This window comes from Aptenodytes patagonicus, chromosome 4 (assembly GCF_965638725.1).
Source record: "Aptenodytes patagonicus chromosome 4, bAptPat1.pri.cur, whole genome shotgun sequence".
NCBI classification, from domain to species: domain Eukaryota; kingdom Metazoa; phylum Chordata; class Aves; order Sphenisciformes; family Spheniscidae; genus Aptenodytes; species Aptenodytes patagonicus.
The window spans coordinates 55,511,196-55,532,247 of NC_134952.1; positions in this window are offsets into that span (position 1 = coordinate 55,511,196).

A 21,052-nucleotide genomic window follows, 5' to 3' on the forward strand; every position below is an offset into this window, starting at 1 on the left:
GCAGCACTACACTCAGAGCAACAAAACTCAGATTCACTCAGAACAAGAAAATCATTTTAGTGAACATCGAATTCTTCCATTCAGTAACAATGGCACTCATACACCTAAACGTGAGCAAGAATATTATCCATCTAAACATACTTAGAGTTCCAGTCTTTCCCAACTCTGCTGTAGAGACAGCTATAAAGATCTCTTTTGATGGAAGGCACCAAAGTACTATGTGCTACAGACCTCTGACATGTCTGTCCAGTGAAAGAGAACAAGCTTCAGGAAAGAGTGAACAATTTTAGGTGCTGATGGGGAGCAGCATAAGAAGTCAGCCGTTAAAATTCAAGGTGTTCAATCATGGGATTGTGGATAGAACAGTCCACTACTCTGAAAAGATCCAGGTTTGCTGCGTTTCAGAAGGCCAAACTGAAAAAAACCCAGACTCTTTATTCCAAACGAGTGATGGAGGGGTGGAGGGCAGGGACCTGCTTCTCAGGAATGTCTCACAGTTATGATCCAAGTACCCATAAGGAGAATATCACAAAGGATTAAACTGTTTCAAATAACTGTTAATATTAAACCTAGAGTAGGTGGCTTGTTTCCAGGACTTTGCCGCTCTTTCCTCTACGGTGTCTATATAGAGTGCTCAATGTGCTCTAATGACTAGCTGTTGCTAAATTCTGTGTTGAGAAAAATACAGAACTACTGGAAGAAAATGGTTTCTTGTGCTACTTACAGCTATTAATTTTCACACTTAGCTGTTTTTGTTCTACAGGTTTTGGACTCATAAAAGGTGCTGTGTAGCGAACAAACGTTTCACCAGTCCTGATTTCACTCTATTTTATATCCCCAAAAGCCTGACGTTAAAGTAACATATTAAGTTTGGGGGTAATATGAAAATATTTTCAAAATTCAGTCAATTGTCCTAAACTGTAACGTCCAAATGACAGCACTGTGCAGCTTTACTCAATTTGATAGTGTTGTGGTTTCAAACTGCCAAACATATTTTCAGGTTGTGACTACTGTTTGATAAAGACTTTCAAGACAGTATTTCCCCAGTAAACTTCTTAAGTCTGAATTTTCTAGACCTCTAGTATTTTCATTTGCTTTCATTATGTATCAATGCTGAAAGAGAATATGAGTTTTCCTTGCAGGTTTGAGATAATTTGACTGGGAGAAACAATAGCTAAGCCAAGTTAAATTCCTTACAAGAATTATTTGATTAGCCTAAAATCCTGTTAACCTGGATGCTGTGCCTCTCCTTTGCCTAGCAATGTTGTCATATGCATCACTCCATCAATTAATAAAAAAAATTATTTTATTAATAACTTCCTTAAGAATCTGTTTTCTGAGGCTCTCATTAATTTATATAAATATTAATTAAGCATCATTATGCCCATGAAAATTAACAAAGTGTGAATCTTTTAATTTTACAGAAGAAGAAATCAAGATACTGGGAAACTAAATGACTTGTCCAAGGGCACACAAGTTCATGGGCAAAGCAAGAAATCCTTGTGCCATGGTAGTTGGTGGAAATGAGGTCAGGATCACACTAACACTTTCAACTGTTCGGCATTTGCTGGGGTGAGGTTTTAATCTGCATTTTCCTCACACTTTTCAAATATTTCTGAAGCCTTTGAATACATAAGATCATAAAATTACATAAAAATGATATTTAAAATGTTCATTTCAAACATAACAATCTACATATGTCCTTCAATTGTTTTGAATCCTACATCAAGAGTCCTCTCTCCAGGTATAGCACGCTCCAGGCAGAACAATCCGTTCAGGTTGTACACACATTTGTTAAGTGAGGCAGCTTTCATAAAATGTCAGTGTTTTGGCCAGCAATTGACATTTTGAAAAAGCTGCCCCACTTAATAAATTTAAGTAACTTGGACACACTGCTCTATCTATAGTACACCATAAGAAGTATTTATACTGGCAGAAGAGCAACATCAAGAAACTACACTGATCTGTAGAACAAGTCTCTACATTTAGGAATTTATGTAGTGAATTATTTTGATGTAGTGCTGGTTATTGCTTTCAGAGCTTCCCTCTTTCATTCATATTGATTATTTGACATGTACAAGATCATTAACAACCTCAGTGAACGTAACATCAAAATAGCTGTGTCAATAGAAAGCAATGGGACTGACCGTCCTAGCACTGCAGACTTTGAACCCTGAGTGTTAACAGAACAAGATAGGATGGAGAATGCTACTAGCTATATATCCATTTTGTGGCAGGTGTGCTTTATGGTGTGTCTTGCAGCCTTTATCCTTTAATTGTCTAGACAGAAGCATCTCCTGGAGTGTGCTGAGGGCTTTCTATAGGAAAGCAGGGCACATGGGCGATGCTGCACTGACAGCCCCAATCGTGGTGTGAAATCAGGACACAGACAAGCTGTTCACCAGGAATGAGGACCTTTCCTGTCCCATGGGGCAGACACAGACACAGTCAAGCAGTTGGTTCAACAGTTGGGTTCAGTTAGTTCATAACTTCCTACATGCCTTCCAGAATAAGTCATTTAATTGTGTATTTAAGATCTTCTAAATTCCTTAGCTATAAAAGGACAATAATAGTACTCAGCTTCTTCACCCTTCATAATTTTAATTCTTTACATTTTGAACTCTCCAGAATTATATGTATGAACAGTGTCTTGCATAATGTGGTTTCAGTCTCAGCTGGGATCTTGCTCAGAAATGATGCTAACTAGGACATCTTGCACCACCATATTATGTGCACTAATGACATGTCTATTTAATCTCTGAAGTAGAGCTAGAAATCCTATTTGGAAGTAATTCCTAAGTGAAACGTGTAATCAAATACATGCATAAAATATACACTGAAATGTTAATCCTGCAAAGTAAAGCTTTGAACAGATAGGAAGTACCAGGATTAGGATTGCCTGCACATTTTTCACCAGAATATTTTCTTTAATAATTTATTTACTTATGTATTTTCTAGAGAATTCTTCCATCATTTACCTGAAAGTACTTGCTTCACTGGCTATGAATTTCCTCTTCACTAGTCAATGTACACCTTGTACAGCAGATTCACTTTTGTCCTCTGCTGAATACAGAACGAGCATCCTCACAATTTTTTCTATGATACTACTGTTAAATTATCCAAAAGCTTGTCTTTGCTCATTGTGGTAGCTCTATGAAGCAAACACGTTAACAATTCCACTTTAGGATAGTAAGAGTCTAAGGCATGACCTAAAGTTAAAACTTCCTGCTTGTTTTTTAGTGTTACCTCTTCTCCTCTTTGGCCTAACTTCCAGCAGGCAAGGCAAGGCAAGTAGGTGGCCACACAGAAAGGCTACCACTGATACCAAAGTTGAATCTCTCCATTCAATTTTTATTTTATTCTCTACTTAGACACAAAACATTATGCATTTATGAAACATTGCACGATGCATGGTAATAAATAATTTTAATAAATGCCTCTAATGATAATGATAAATCATAAATTATTTTATGTTTTAATTTCCTTGGGTAAATATATTGAAGCACAGCATCTCATTTTCATTGCTGACCTGGGGTGAGAGTACAGCAGCGTGACATTTACAACAGATACTTCAACTGTAATTACCAAACAGTTAATATATCAGTTTAATTAAAATCCCATAGTGATGAACAGCGTAAAGTATCAAAAGAAGTTAACCCAGGCAAAAACAAACAAGAGGATCAAGGCAATCAGTTGAGGCAAAGTGAATTAGAGTACTTGTCCCACCGATTCAGAGGGTTATTTGCTCCTTGGAGACAAGAGATCTTGCTGCAGCATATTCATTGTGAGACAGTGCACAGGAATACTTGGAATACCAAAATGAAGAATGAAAAAAATATCCAGGTTGGATTTTATACTGAGTTTGGTGAAACAAAAGTGACCTCTGTTCCTCAGGTTTATCTCCTGATAAAATAAAAAATTAAGGCATGTTAAGTCTTGCTGAAATTCCTTCTACTGGTTTCATTGTAGAACTTCCAGAGTCCAAATTCCTGTAAATTCTAGACCAATCCATCTTGGATTGGTCCATCTTGGATATTGTCAAACTGCTTAACATCTTGCTACCAGCTACTGCTGATGCAGTTCTTTCTGTCTGAGACACTGCCCTCATTTACCAGATTAAGAGTGGCCAAAGTCAATTAACATCAACAGAAAAGTTGATGTACATCAACAGAAGAATCCTTTGTCCTTAAAATCTAACATCCGATCTTTCCCTTAATCCAGTCCAATTTTTTCTTCTTCCTCCTATCTTAAGAGCAATCCAGCCTTCTTCAGATTCTGCTCAAGCGAAATCTTAATTTGTCTTCAATACCATCTTATGTAGCACGGAGAGTGAGTATTTGAGCAGTAATGGTGGGGAAGCTGCATTTAAGCATACGATTTGAGGCTTGAAGTGGGGAGAAAAGTGTAAGCAACTGCAAACGCTGTAGCAACAGCAGATTGTTGGAGTGGTTTTCCTTGAGAAGCATGAATTCAACTTTTAAGATACAAGTCTGACAAATAGACCTTCCTCTCCAAACAGTAGTACATTCAAGGATTAGGTTATGGTTCATGATGGGAATAATTTTGACACATGAAATATCAATTAAGATTTGTTAAATGCCTAAATGGAAATTTTTTTTCTTCTTCCCCTTTTGAAAGCTGCTACAATCTCTTAGAACATGATTGATATGTAGATGATTTATCTCACCTATCATTAAGCTGGTTCACTTTATTGTCTCCCTCTATCAGATTAAGGAAATTACTGTCTTGAAAATGCTTTCAACAATAGCTCTAAAAACTTACATGCAGTATAATGCATTTTAAATGAAACCAACATGAAAACTTCTAGTGAAATCCAGGACTAGATTAGGTGCCATGGGGCAACATTGGGAGCTTTCAGAACAGGATCCAAGACAACTAGTAAGCTAAGCACAGGGCCAAACGCATCCTACACCATCACCATGAGGACAGGCAATAGGAAATGCTGCTGGGAGCAATCTGTGTCTTTTAAATGCGGACCCTTTGTTTACAGTGCAGAGATGTGCCTGTGTCCACTCAGATGGTATTTGGTTCCAAAGCTGAGCGTGGTTTTCTGGGGATAGAGGGCTACAACATTTTTTTAAAAAATCAATCAGATGTCAGACTTTTCAAATTTGCTATTAGAGTTGATTCAAACCAGCAACGCTTACTTGCACAAAGACTGTTTTAACCACAAGGCTATTTTACTTGGAAGACCCTAGAAAACAAAATTGAGCCAACAGTCTTTTGGCTGAGATGTGGGTTTTCCCTTTTCCAGGCAAGGGAAAATTCATCCTCAAGTTTACTCTTTCTTCCTGACCTAATAAATGCTTTTGTACTGCAACAGAACTTCAACAAGAACAGAGAACTATGTCCTTGTTCAGTGTTACCTAGGGCTGGTGACTAAAGATCTATCTTCTACCTTGGAAGAAGAAAAGTAGTTTTGTACATGATCAGACACACAGCAGAACTGAACTTTAAGTCTCCCACTTCACAGGTAAATTCTCTAAGTATCTGGTAATCAAATAAACAGGGTTCACACCAAGAGTACTAGCAGTCATCATTGGATTTGGGAACCTGGTTCTGGGTGCAGATTACAAATATTCTGAGATTGCTTCCTGGATTGAGCCTCTCAGAGTGTTTGGAAAGAAGTTGTTTCTGGCTCCTGCTCAGGATTGGGTAAAAGTTAATATCAGCTGGGCGTCCTGTCAAACCTCTTGCATTTCTAGGAACATAGAGACAAAGCTGTAGGGAAACTGTCCAAGAAATACCATGCTACTGGAATTTAAACACCTCTGGATGTAAGGAGCACTTGAGCTGGAGTTTTCATGATCACAGTTTTGAACCTTGGCACCTAAACTTCACTTATGTTCTACTCTAGGCAATTTATGTTTGGATTTAGCGCGCTCTATTTCTAAAATATCCACTAGTAGTTTTAAGGCCCATTAAGAATTAATTCTCTGGAATGCATAGTTTTCTGTTTACTCTATTTTTCTTTAAGTGAATATCATCCAAATTCAGTATATCATACCTCATTTTTGCAATAAAACTTGCAGGGTTTTTTTCTGAAAAACTGTTTAGATAGTATCCAAGTTTTACTGTGCAAAATAATCCAACTGCTATTATTGTTATTATTACTGTATGCAAGAATTTGGTTGATTCTTAAGGGACATCATCAAGCCCAGCTCCTAACCACCACAGGGTCCCAAACTGTGTATATTTACACTTATTTTCCTTCCTTCTAGCCAGTCCACTGAGTGGGATCCTTTGTTCAGCTGAGCTCTACTTGTCGCAGGAATCAGAGAGTGGGAGGAAAAAGCAGTTTTAAAACACTGTGTACTGGAAGTAATGTGGGCCTAGTCCTTAGAGGCTGTTCAAATTTATTTTGGTTCCAATTGTCTCCAAGGATGTGCTCCTCAGCGGAAGCGAGCTGAAGCAGTGTCCCGATGTCCCCTTCTCTCCAGTCAGCCCCCCTGGGATTTGGTAGAGGGCCAAGCAGACTTTTATGCTTGAGAGACCCCTCTGACAAGAATGTTTGCTAGGGGTTTGATAAGGCAGACAGAGCAAAAGCCAGCAGGGAGATCCTCGTCTTGCTTCTCTACGAGTACTGGTCAGCAAGCATGAGCAACAAAAGAGCCAAAGTAGTTGACCTGAAGGGCGACAATAACAACCCTGGCTATGTACTTTTGCTATCATTATTTCATTCCTTACCTATTTCTCTACTGATTGTACTGTGGTGCTTATTGCAGCTACACTATAAAGAAATAATAATTCCACTCTCCTTCTCTTTGTGAAACCGTGTAAAACTACCTTGAATCAAACCCATGGGCTCAAAGGAAAACAAGCAGTGCTCTGAGACTCATCCTGCCTTCTGGAAAGTGCAAGGAGAAGAAGAACCAGCAAATGAGGTACAGTGTGGCAAAGCAGGGTACTGCCTCTTATCCCCCAGCTATGCCTGTAGTCCTACTTATTTGTGAAGGCTGCAATATGCTGCCATATTTGGAGGGCTGTAATGTTCTTTTTTTTTTCCCCTGTATACAGCTGGGACCTCCCTTTGCAAAGTTCTCATTTTGGTGTTGTGGGACTAGACTGTTTATTTAAGTAAAAAAATCCCAATTTAAACTTCTAAACTCTTACTCATGATGAAAATACCAGTCATTTTCTGAAAAAAAACCCCACCTCTATAAGCCCATATCACATCTGCAAAATTAAGAAAACAGCTGATACTGCTATAATATCCTTTTCTTTCTACAATTCCAACAATGCTTATTCTTGCTGGTTTTTTATTATTATAAATACATATTCTGGTTTTCTCATCTTAGCTCCTTTTCCTACCCTTCACTTCCCAGTGCACTTTAATAATTTGAAACATTCTATCTATATGCAGTTATCATTTTCCAAGGCATTCCTGTTCTTATTATCTTATAGGATAAATCTTTCCCCCTCTTTCACTTTGTATCTCAGATCTCAGTCCTAACAGATAGTTCTCTTTCTACCACTGTCCATGCTACTGAGGATGTGATAAGTCGTATCAAACCACAACAACATTTTAGACAACTCCCAAGAATTTGATATACAAACCTTTCAAAGAAATAGCAAATGAAAAATGGAGAGAAAACAGGTCATGTGTGGCTTAAAGGAATGGGGTCCAAATCTTCACACTATTCCAGAAATGTTAAGCACCTGTATTGCCCAGTTAAAAGTAAACTCCCGTAACTTGTAGTTGTAACTCCAGTTCCATGTTTAGAAGTTCCAGCTACAAGGACTTGCTTTTAAGCAATGGAGCTCCAGCCCTCGGTTAGAATAACCTGGATTCATGTCCAAGCTATTTTGCACTAAGTTTGTATGAACTTGTAAGGTAGCAGGTTAAATTGCAATTTTTTTCTATTTCCTCCACCACAAATGCTTACTTTCAGGGTGAAAGACTCCAAATGTGTACATATATATTGTATTAAAATAACAGTCCCTTTATTGAGAGCTTATGTTTGCAAATGGTATAGCTTGGCTAGTGCTACTCCCAGGATGGGAAATGGCACTGGGGAGGAGACAAGCTGTGCTGCTTGCAAACATTTGCAAATCTACTGCCTGTGGGAAACAGAATAGTTGTGGTTATTTGTGATATCGACTTTCAGAAGAACAAAGTATGCTTGGCTAGTTTTTATGTCCAGATGGGACTACATAGACCCTGATCTTGAACACTGGCCCAGTATCTTGAAGGAGAGAGGAGATGGCAAAGATGAAACACTGTACTCCAATTTTAAGTGAACAGGAGACATTTAGATATCGATGTGGGGTGGCATAAGGTACAATTTGGATCCAAGTAAATGTAACCACAGACACTTGGCACTTCAGAAAAAGACCTGCTGTCCTTACCAGTCAAATGTGAGAACTCAAATACAAGCATTTTCAATAGGCAAGTTTGTAAATGGATTTATCGGTATTACCGGAAAACAGGTAACTCTGCAAGTTCCAACAAAGAAGTAAAACCAACTGTAAATAAATAATTAGAAATAACTAGGATAGAAGTTAGTAAATGCTGGCAGAATTTGGCCTTTTACACAAGTTACGGTGCCACCGGATTATTTTTCTAGTAAGATGTAATTTATACTTTATGCCTGGGAAAAAAACATAGTCTCCATAAAGAAGGCTTGTTTCAGTTCATTCCATAGCCACAAGGTGTTTTATTCTTAATATCTTATTGTCAGGCACAGTTGTAACCTGAGAGATAACATAGCCAAAGTGCTAGTCTCTGGTAAAATAATTGCCATTTTAAACCGTAGTAGGTGTACTACAGCCATTAATTATCAGCTTGACTAATTAGTATCGGTAGTGATCAGTCTTTGCTTTCATAATTACTGCTGATGGCTGTACGTGGTCTATACTATTAAAAATCCTTCCAGAATGACATAGAGGAAATGATAAAAATGATAAAATGATAAAAAAGGATCAGATGTGATAGAGAGGCCTCTTGGTATATTAATGACCAAATTCTACAGAACAATTTTTGTGGTTTATGTAGTAGATGTAACAAAACATCCACTAGGTATCCAAACTCAAACAACATACACTTACAAAAACTAGTTTCCCAGTTGCACTTCTGGTATTAGCGCCAAAAAAAGAAAACCCATGGTCATGCATAACTGGGTGCCAAAACCTAATGAGCAATAAGCTCAGAATGAGCTATTCAGTAGATCTAGTTGTTTCCAAAGAATGAATGCAACAGAGACACTACTATTATTAACAATCCTATTGTACATGACAAAGAAGTAATTCTATAAATCAATGTCTGTACTTAACTGTCTCATAGAATCCTAAGTGAATTTGAGGACAGTTTTATTTTTAAAAAAACCAACAGAAAACTATTATACCCTATGCCTCAGTATCAGTCAAATTCTTAAACCATCCCTGGCATAGCTTTCTGTGTTCCTGCTTCCATTTTAATGTGTGGGTAGTTACAAATGTTAAATATCAGAAAAGAAGCTTTTGAAAAATTTTTATGACATGTTGGAATATAACTTAAAGATATGCATTTGCTTTGACATTAGTAGATTAAAAAAGGCCTTTAGTCATAGGCCTCCATTAAATGCACAGCAGTTATTAATAACACCTGTTATTTAATTATAAATCAAGATTATTTTTTGATATGTAGCTTATGTGACATTTAAATTACAGACAGTAATAACGAGCAGATATAAAATGAGAAAAGGACCAGACAGAACTCTTCTGAGCAGAAGATGTTGTCCAAGTTTCCAATCTTGCAAAAAATTCTTTACACTCTTAAATGCACCTAATGGGAGTAGTTTCACTTATGTAGCAGAATGGTTTACAGTGGGTAACATTTAAGATAGCCCCCAACAGCTTCAGCTTATGGCCAAATTTCTGTAGAAGTGCAGACTTTCTGTACAAGTTTAACATTGTGAAAGAAAATAAACCCGATGCCTTTGGAGGAGGAAAAGGTATGACTACATCACATGCCATGCAGCAGTAACTTTTATGTGCTTTCTCATCAGTATTTCTCTGCCCTTTCTGACAAATCATTCAGATATTTCTAATCTCTGGACCACTTCATTCCTTGACTTCTCAGTTAATATAAGCAACTCAGTGGCAAGTTGATGCCAAACATACATTTTGTTTCTTGACACCTCTTATGAGTCTACAGCTTAAACCAAAGCTTATGATTCAAGCCTAAAACATCTCTATGAGTGTAACCGAGTTGCTTTTATGGAAACGGACTACATTTTTACTCCATCAATCTAAATACTACATTATCGTTCTGTTTCTATACTTTCTTTAATCTTCCATATTGGCGATATAATTCTTACTCATAAATTATCCCTTTTCTATAAAATCTTTAAAACTATTCCAACATCAATAGACACCTGTCCATCAGGTACATCAAGGTCACCAGTTTATATCAGATGAGATGCCAATCAGCCATCAGGCAGGTATAACATAGTATCTATTGATCTGAGCTAGATTTTGTGCAAGTGACCTACAGCTTAAAGCTGTGGACATTTACTGCCATCTCACTAGAGTTACGCGGTTCCTCTCCAAATTCTTCTAAACACAAAAGCATGACTTAGAAGGTATTCAGATTTATCTGTTTATGAGCATTTCACTTACCATTAGAAATTCTGGGATAATACATCCCATTTTCAAGGAAGTCCTTGAGAGAGGAAAGAAAATGCAAAGTTGCGTTGTCATTTCAGTCCATGTAGGCTGCTGTCATAAAACAATCACCAATAAAGTGGGAAAACCCCATGTTATGCATAGGTTTTCAATATTTTTTAAACATACCTCCTTATATAATACTCTTTAGTGTTAACAACTGAGATTTCAGAACTGAATTTTAGAAAGACAAACTATAACCAACTTTTGAGTCACACTTTTGTATTGTTATCTTAGTTCAGAATTATCCAAAATGGGTAAGCTTGGGGGAGAAAAACTCTACAACGTTTTTGATAGCTACATGAATGGTTAGTTGACTTTGAAAAGCTTTCCCTGCTTTTGCTGCTGTTTCCTCATATGCAAAGTGAGAACACCACCACCATTATGAAGGTGACATTATTAATTATTATTAACTACATGACATATGAAATTACAAGTGTACTTCTGCCTTGGGATAGATCAAGTGGCTTTTAAAGCTCTTCAATATCTTTGCCTTTATCAAGCTGTGATTGTTATTTAATTAAATCTTGTCCAACCAAATTACTTAGCAACATGGGTTGTAGCACAGGCAAGACAACATCCATTTTGTGGTCTTTTTAGACAGATTTTGATTTGCTAACAGCTTGCCCAAGTTATATGTAAATCCTCATACACTGAAATGATAGGGCTTGCAGTAGGATGCATGTGGTCCACCTCTGCCCGAGACAGCACTGTCCAGATCTGTTTAGTTCTGTAGTTTACTCAGGAGAAAATCCCTATTCATTAGTGTCCCTCACCCCTTACATATCCTTTAGGAAGGCTAATGACTCAGCTAGTAGCGCAAAGCACTGGCAATTATTTTGATCCCTGTAACACAGAAATAGAGTATAGAACTGAGCACTGAAATGGAGTATCCTGTATGGGTACAAGTCAAGGGAACTCAAGGAAAAAGTGTGAGAGCAAAGGGCTTCCATTCAAACCACTGTCTTGGGGAAATGCTAACAGGACCAAGAAGCAAACCGGAGAGCCTTTTTTTCAAGACACCGGACTGTTTGGACTTTTTCCAAACAACCGGACTCAAATCCATTGAACAAGTGATCATGTCTCAGTTGTGGGATTTCAGCATAGCCTCCTGGCCTGTAGAAACACGTCTTGAATGGAAAAACTGATCCATCGCCCTCAGCTTCCTCTGCCTTCCCAAAAAGGGAGGAAGATATCAGTTTCCCTACAGCCAGGTGATTAGGATTTAACTTTATAATAATGGTTCATAGGCAAACACTGATCAAGGGCCTTCAGTCACAACGTACAGTAGCTTTAAAGTCTTACCTTAAGAAATTCCTTCACATTAGGGCTTTGATATGAAAAGCTCCATATGATATGACGGATTGATTAGGGGACAAGGAAAACAATCTATGACACAGCTTGTGATAGTACTTTTTGAAACAAAGCACCAGGAACGGAAATTTCTCTTGATCTTTTTTTTTTCCTCTTTCTTTGCAAGGCATCTTTTATTCTGCATGGATGTTTGAAATATTCTTTTATTGCAGTTTAACAGCAATGACAGACTTCTCAGATATTTCCATAGGAAACTCAGAGAACTCCTCAGGAGCAAAACAATTGAAAATAATCAGGAAAAAAAAGGCAATGAAGAGAAAATTTTTGAGACTGTTGCTGAACCAACACCAGAATTCACATGGTAACTGCATGCCCACATATAGGTTTTGAATAAAAATAGCCCCTTGAACAAAATGGAATAAAATGAAAATAAACACATTTAATTTAATGATTAAATTAAGGCCAGTAGCCTATTTGGGAGGTTGGGTCCAGGGTTTAAACACATTTTAAATGTTATATGGCCTGGTAGGTATGCTGAAGGACCAAAATTTTCATGAGTGGCAGCCAGAAACTGACATAAAAATGGCACTAAATGCTTATCTTTAAGCCCTTGAATTGTTTCCTTAGTACTTGGAGCATACACATGTTAAGCAGTGTGAAGTAGAAAGGTTTTAGACTTTTGCAAATGTGAATAAAGGAGGCTGTACATAGAACAGAGCTCTGTAAGTGAAGGTATCCAGGCCTATGCTGGACACCTTGTCTTTTCCCTTTTGAACCACAAGATTACCAAAAAAAAAAAAAGAAAAAAAAGAAAGAAAAGGCTTCACGACAGTTTTCAAATTAACACCTTTTTCTCAAAATAGATGATGTTTGTTTTATTTCTGACAGATTATATATTTGGAAGAAAGTAGGAAATACATAGCTAGAGCTACTACCATGCCATCTTTTTTACAAAGAATCACTCAGGCTATTTACAGGACTAGCTGCCTAATGACTTTTTTTGACTGGTCAAATCTGTTCTATGTCCCTCAAAAATCCCATGTGGTATCTCTTATTGACTTGCGGCGACACCTACCAGAAAGGACAAAACTCTTCACTCACCAGCCCCTTGCTACTGAACTCAGCCCATACATTGCTCAGGACTCATCAAGTTGCTTCCAAACCCAGAGCCTAAAGTCAATAAAAGCTTTATAGGATTTTCCACTTTCCCCACGGGAGAAAAATAACTGTGAGTTTATTGTTTGGAAAGGCACCGATTAACATATTGTTGGAACAGAGTGTTGACCTAACGATCACAGACTCAGCATGAACAAGTCTTCTAAGTAGAAGTATCTAGCAGAATAAGCACTAATTTCTCTATCAACATTAACCATTTCCTTAACTTAGAAGTTCTATATTCCACTTGTTATATTACTCAGGCAACTGAATAAAAGCAAAAAATGTTGACCATCTAATAAAATCAAATTATCAGCTCATCTAGAAGTAGAAGAAATCATTCAATTTTGCATTCAAAAACTTTTAAAAAATAAAGCTGTAGTATTTTCTTGTGCTTTCTATTTTTCAAGCTATTTATTTAAATAAAATTGGAAATGACCATGAGATGGTTCAGGCATGTCAGGACACCCCCAAAGCATCAAAAAAGTATTTGCGTACGCTCTGCTATCCAATTCAGCACATAAGCAACATGGGATTGCTGTATCTGTAACACTCCTGTTAACCCAGCTGTGATGCAGAATTCGGAATGATTGTTACAGGCTTCCTAGACATTTAAAGACGCTGTGTTTCTCTTGATCTTGTGAGGGCGGGGGGGGAAGGAAAATAAAGTCATGCTGAATGAAAACCTGTGTGGGACTGTACTGGGAGACAGATCATTGCAATGGCGTATTGCAACGGAACAGAGTATTTTTAGGTACTTTAGAGGATGGGAACTGCAGGCTTTTTGTGTAGAATTAAGGGCATACAAGATGGAAAAGTGCCACGCTGCCTCCTTTCTGCCTGCCTGCTCTTGGTTTGCTTTCCCAGAGAGTTGCTCCAATGTTATTCCCTGTTCCAATTTTGGATTCATGGGGCATCCACACTTCCTCAGGGAAAAACTGGTTTTAAAGTACTGCTATTTATGTTCTGCCTGAGTCTGTGCTGTACAGTTGATGCTGACAATGGAATTATACCGAAGAATGGGAACTTTTAGCAAAAAAACCACTCCCAAAACAGATCTTAACATATGTTTCTCTGCCATTGACTGAGGACAGACTATATCCCTTGTCCCTAGGAATCACAGTACTTCTCGTGCAGCTTCTCTAGCATGTTGCTCTGATAAAGAGCATGATGTTTTACAGCTCCCAGAATGCAGAGTAATGTTTCTTCACCATAAGCAAAAGCTTTTGATGAACCAGTTCAGAGGGGTCCAACAGAGGAACAACAAAAGGTTGGATAAAAAGTCTCTGAATATGTCTTATCATGTATCCACTTCTACGGATGAATGTAAATTAGCTTTATATATACTAGCTCTGTTACAATGTGCCCCACTGTGAATTCATTCACCAATATAGATCAGAAAGGATTTAGGCACGTATGTATGTGTATGTATATGTATACACACCCACACCCCTTTTCTAAACCAATAAAAGAGTGTACAGCGTGATTCTTCCAAGACCTGAGTTTGTTTATAGAGATTCTGTTTATTAACACACATTCCTGCCTCAAGGCAGAAAGCTAAATGCCTCATTACCTGATTATGTCTACAAAACAACTCTGTATCATTCTCATTTTTACACATGGAGCACTGAGGCAAAGCACAAATTGATTGTTCAGAGGGCAAACTGTAGTTGATCCAGGACTGAATCCCAGCCCAAACCTCTATGTACGAGATGATGCTTCTATAGTTTGACTCTGAGACCTACTCCCTATAAAGGGAGAGAGGAGATTTTCCAGAACTAGAGAATATTTTAAGAGCAATGGACCTTTGTAAGGTCATACACTGTCCTTACACTGCAGTCTTTAAAAACTGAAAGAAGAATGCAAGACAAGACTGAAGACAGAACACTTCCCGAGAAAGTGGGCATTTTAAGGTGTTATAAGGGGCAAATCCTACAAAACGGAGAGTTAAGGTAGTAATGCAAGTCAACGCAATTATACTGATGTACAATGGGCATAAATGAGGGAAAAAGGAAGCACCAGAGTAATTTCATCTTGCTTGCACTTTAGATGCCCACAATGTTTGTGTCTATGAGCCCGTGTCGTGGTTTAACCTCAGTCGGCAACTGAGCACCACACAGCCACTCGCTCACTCTAACCCCCCCCCGGTGGGATGGGGGAGAGAATTGGAAGAGTGAAAGTGAGAAAACTCATGGGTTGAGATAAAGACAGTTTAATAATTGAAATAAAATACTAACAATAATAGTAATAACAATCATATACAAAGCAAGTGATGCACAATGCAACTGCTCACCACAGGCTGACCGATGCCCAGCCAGTCCCCGAGCAGGGGCCCCCCCAGCCAGCTTTCCCCAGTTTATGTACTAAGCATGACGTCACATGGTATGGAATGTCCCTTTGGCCAGTTTGGGTCAGCTGTCCTGGCTGTGCCCCCTCCCAGCTTCTTGTGCACCTCCAGCCTTCTCAGTCGGTAGAGCACGGGAAGCTGAAAAGTCCTTGGCTAGTGTAAGCACTGCTTAGCAACAGCTAAAACATCGGTGCGTTATCAACATTGTTCTCATACTAAATCCAAAACACAGCACTGTACCAGCTACTAGGAAGAAAATTAACTCTATCCCAGCCAAAACCAGGACAGCATCCACCCCTTATTCTAGACCATCTACGTCATGCCCAGGTCCCCCACTTTCCAATACATTCCCATTAATCACCACCCCTTTTCCTGTTTTTTGATATATATACACACCGATATCATTCCCTTAGTCTATGGGCCATCCCTCTAAAAGGGATGTTCGCCGAGATCATTTAGTCCATGACTTTGGGGTCCATCTGTCATAACAGTCTTTCAGGGCAGGAAAGATGGAGATGGTATGCGGTGTTGGATTGTTTCATGTTGAAGTCAGTTCTGGTTCCATCACCACTGTGCTTTGTTTGGTTTCATTGAAGTTCATTCCTCATTAATCTGGGCGATTCTTGTTGTAATACCATTGGTATGGCACATAATATTATGTAGCAATTAACATCATACAGTTCAAATCATTGGCTATTCTCACCCAAAATCAAATCCCCTTGAGGTACACGTCAGACTTCCCCATCCTTCTGCATTATCCACCAAGTGCACCCAGGTCCTTGAGCAAAAGCAATCCCACCGATGGGTTTGCCCTTGCCCGAGGCAGGAATAACCCAGACTGTCTTCCCCAACGTATTTTTTATGTGCACTACAGGGACTTTATTCCCATCTACAGTATGTAAAAGTTTTGACTGGGCAGGGCCAGCTCGATTGGCAGATCCCCGAGTGTTGACTAACCAGGTGGCCTTCGCTAAATGTGTGTCCCTGTGTCCCAATGTTTGAACGTCCCACCACCCATTGCTCTCAGCGTAGTCTTTAACGGTCCATTGTATCGTTCAATTTTCCCGGAAGCTGGTGCATGACAGGGGATGTGATACACCCACTCAATGCCGTGCTCTTTGGCCCAGGTGTCTATGAGGTTGTTTCGGAAATGAGTCCCATTGTCTGACTCAATTCTTTCTGGGGCGCCATGTCGCCATAGGACTTGCTTTTCAAGGCCCAGGATAGTGTTCCGGGCGGTGGCATGGGGCACGGGATATGTTTCCAGCCATCCGGTGGTTGCCTCCACCATTGTAAGCACATGGCGCTTGCCTTGGCGGGTTTGTGGGAGTGTGATATAATCAATCTGCTAGCCCCCCCCATATTTATATTTCAGCCATCGTCCTCCATACCAGAGAGGCTTTAACCGCTTGGCTTGCTTGATCGCAGCGCATGTTTCACATTCATGGATAACCTGCGCAATAGTGTCCATGGTCAAGATCACCCCTTGATCACGAGCCCATCTATATGTTGCATCTCTTCCTTGACGACCTGAGGTGTCATGAGCCCACCGAGCTATAAATAATTCACCCTCATGTTGCCAGTCCAGATCCACCTGAGCCACTTCAATCTGAGCAGCCTGATCCACCTGCTGGTTGTTTTGATGTTCTTCAGTGACCTGACTCTGGGGTATGTGAGCATCTACATGACGGACTTTTACAACCAGGTTCTCCACCCAGGCAGCAATATCTTGCCACAATGTGGCAGCCCAGATGGGTTTGCCTCTGCGCTGCCAGTTGCTCCGCTTCCATTGCTGCAACCACCCCCACAGGGCATTTGCCGCCATCCATGAGTCAGTATAGAGATAGAGCACTGGCCACGTTTCTCCATCAGCAATGTCTAAAGCCAGCTGGATGGCCTTTACTTCTGCAGATTGGCTCGATCCACCTTCTCCTTCAGCAGTTTCTACAACTTGTCGCATGGGACTCCATACTGCAGCTTTCCACCTCCGATGTTTTCCCACAATGCGACAGGACCCATATTGCTTCTCATTTTCTGGTAGTTTATTATACAGTGGGGCCTCCTCAGCACGTGTCACCTCCTCCCCTGGCAATATTCCAAAATCTTTGCCTTCTGGCCAATCCATGATCACTTCCAAGATTCCTGGGCAACTGGGGTTTCCTATTCGAGCCCGTTGTGTGATCAGTGCGACCCACTTACTCCACGTAGCATCTGTTGCATGATGTGTACAGGGGACCCTCCCTCTGAACATCCAGCCCAGCACCGGCAGTCGGGGTGCCAGGAGGAGCTGTGCTTCAGTACTAACCACTTCCGAAGCAGCTCGAAACCCTTCATATGCTGCCAGTATCCCTCTTTCAGTTGGAGTATAGCGGGCATCGGATCCTCTGTATCTGCGACTCCAAAACCCTAGGGGTCGACCTCGAGTCTCCCCAAGTGCTTTCTGCCAGAGGTGCCAGGTAGGGCCATTCTCCCCGGCTGCGGTGTAGAGCACATTTTTTACCTCTTGCCCTGCCCGGACTGGCCCCAGGGCTACTGCATGAACTATCTCCTCTTTAATTTGTTCAAAAGCTTGTCGTTGCTCAGGGCTCCATTTGAAATCGTTCTTCTTTCAGGTCACTTGATAGAGAGGGCTTACGATCAGACTGTAATTTCGAATATGCATTCTCCAAAAACCCACGACGCCTAAGAAAGCTTGTGTTTCCTTTTTACTAGCTGGTGGGGCCATGGCTGTTATTTTGTTGGTCACATCCATTGGGATTTGACGACGTCCATCTTGCCATTTTATTCCTAAAAAGTGGATCTCCTGTGCAGGTCCCTTGACTTTGTTTTATGGCAAAACTGGCTTTCAGCAGGATTTGGACTATTTTCTTCCCTTTTTCAAAAACTTCTCCTCCTGTGTTGCCCCACACAATGATGTCATCAATGTATTGCAGGTGTTCTGGAGCCTCACCCTGTTCCAGTGCAGTCTGGATCAGTCCATGGCAAATGGTGGGGCTGTGTTTCCACCCCTGGGGCAGTCGGCTCCAGGTGTACTGGACGCCCCTCCAAGTAAAAGCAAACTTTGGCCTGCACTCTGCTGCCAAAGGGATTGAGAAAAATGCATTAGCGGTATCAGTTGTGGCATACCACTTGGCTGCCTTTGACTCCAGTTCGTATTGAAGTTCTAGCGTGTCCAGCACAGCAGCACTCAGCGGTGGCGTGACTTCATTCAGGCCATGATAGTCTACTGTTAGTGTCCACTCTCCACTAGACTTTCGCACTGGCCATATGGGACTGTTAAAGGGTGAGTGAGTCTTGCTGACCACTCCTTGGCTCTCCAGTCAACGAATCAGCTTATGGATGGGAATCAGGGAGTCTCGGTTGGTGCGATATTGCTGCCGGTGCACCGTTGTGGTAGCGATTGGCACCAACAGTGTTGGTCTTTGACCTTCAGCAACCCCACAACAGAATGGTCCTCTGAGAGACCAGGCAGGGTGGACAGCTGTTTAATTTCTTCCGTCTCCAAGGCAGCTATACCAAAAGCCCACCGGTACCCTTTTGGGTCCTTGAAATACCCTCTCCTGAGGTAGTCTATGCCAAGGATGCACGGAGCCTCTGGGCCAGTCACAATGGGGTGCTTCTGCCACTCATTCCCAGTTAGACTTACTTCGGCTTCCAATACAGTTAGCTGTTGGGATCCCCCCGTCACCCCAGAAATACAGATGGGTTCTGCCCCTATATAGCTTGATGGCATTAGGGTACACTGTGCACTGGTGTCTACTAGAGCCTTATACTCCTGTGGGTCTAATGTGCCAGGCCACCGAATCCACACAGTCCAGTAAACTTGGTTGCCCCTTTCCTCCACCTGGCTGGAGGCAGGGCCCCTCTAGTCCTGATCATAGTATTCATTTCTCATTTCTTGTACGTACGAGTCAGAAGTTTCTTCATTAAGATCAAGAGTAAGATCAGCCCTTCTACTCTGTCTGGGGAACTGCCTGCTGGAAACTGGGGCAGCAATTTTCCTGGATGAACCCCCTTTTGTGATTATTTTTCCTTGCAACTCACATATCCATGCCCCTAGGGCTGAGGTAGGTTTTCCATCCCACTTCCTCACATCCTCTCCGTGGTCACACAGGTAAAACCATTGGGTGCCCCATGGTGTGAACCCTTTATATCCTCTCTCTTGAGCAAAAGAACGCTGACTCCTAATAGCCGAGATACTGGTCCGTACAGGTGGGGAGTAGGACCTATCCTCTTCAAGTTGCTGGACCTTCCGGGACAGTTCTCCACGGCCGAGATGAGGGAGGAAGAGAGACTTTCTTCATATTGCCGGAGTTGACTAGCCAATTAATCCACCGTTCGTTCCTCTACATCTTTCCAGGTCATCACTGCCAATGAGTTGGCATATGATGATGGTGCGCTCGTTACAAACTTCCACCACATGGGTCATGTGCACTTGACTTCATCTGGATCTTTGGATAACTGCTCATTGTTCAGGTCACCATAAATCACCTCCAGCACAGCTAATTCCCTCAGGTACGGGATACCCCTCTCCATGGTGGTCCACTTGCCTGGGTTACATATAACAATGAGCAGCTATCCAAAGATCCAGATGAAGTCAAGTGCACCCATAATTCATCATAGAGAAAAAAAACACTTCTAAAAATGACTTTGTCTGCTTAATATTTGTGCCCTGGAATGAGAGAAATTGCATTCTGTAAGTTCCTTTTATCTCTCTTCCTTAGGGGGAAGTAGCAAATTTCCTCAGATATAGAAGTATATTGCATTATTGCATCTCCCCAGCTATTTTTCTGCAACAGTGGACATATGCTAAGTGCAAGTAAGCATCTGAATAAAGCCTGGAGAAGTTTTTAAAGTGGCAAATGAATGAATCCAGGGGCCTTTAGTTGTTTCTATTCTCTAAGTCAGTTTGTGCCCATTTATTCAGTATTCTTCTCTTCAGCCAGTTTTTCATCTATTTCATCATCCTCTCATTGACTCTAATATTCTTGAATTTGCATATCAACTTCTTCTGTGAAAGTTTATCAAAGCCTTACTCAGATCTAAGTCAATCAGATCTACAGCATCCCCAGTCTCTAATTTCTTTGTCCCACTTGCTTCTTGATTAATTCTATCACATGCTTCTGACAAGATCTACTTCTATAAACCCATGGCTCTTGGCTACTGCTTAACAGACTTTTATCTAACAAGCTAATGAGTTCATCCTTTATGAATAATTCTAGAAATCTTTCCCAACACAGCAGTTAAATCTGCAGGCCTGTTGTTCTCTGCGTCACAACCTGAGTTAACTGGCAATGAACAAAATGTCAAAATTATACAATTCTGGCAGTGTCTGATCAAGTGAAGATGTCCTCTTTGCAAATCGTACCTGTTTAGTGTTACATCTATAAGACAAGGTTTAGGATGTGCCTTGTTGTCCAAACTGCTGTGGCATCAGTGCAAGATATAGCAGGGGGAAGAGACAGCAAATAAACCGACTTCAAAGGCTGTTATGTGTGAGAGGATTTAAGGAGCAGGGATTTCTTTCCTGGGATGATATCACTTTCACAGAGTTGTAGAAAAGTATGGCCA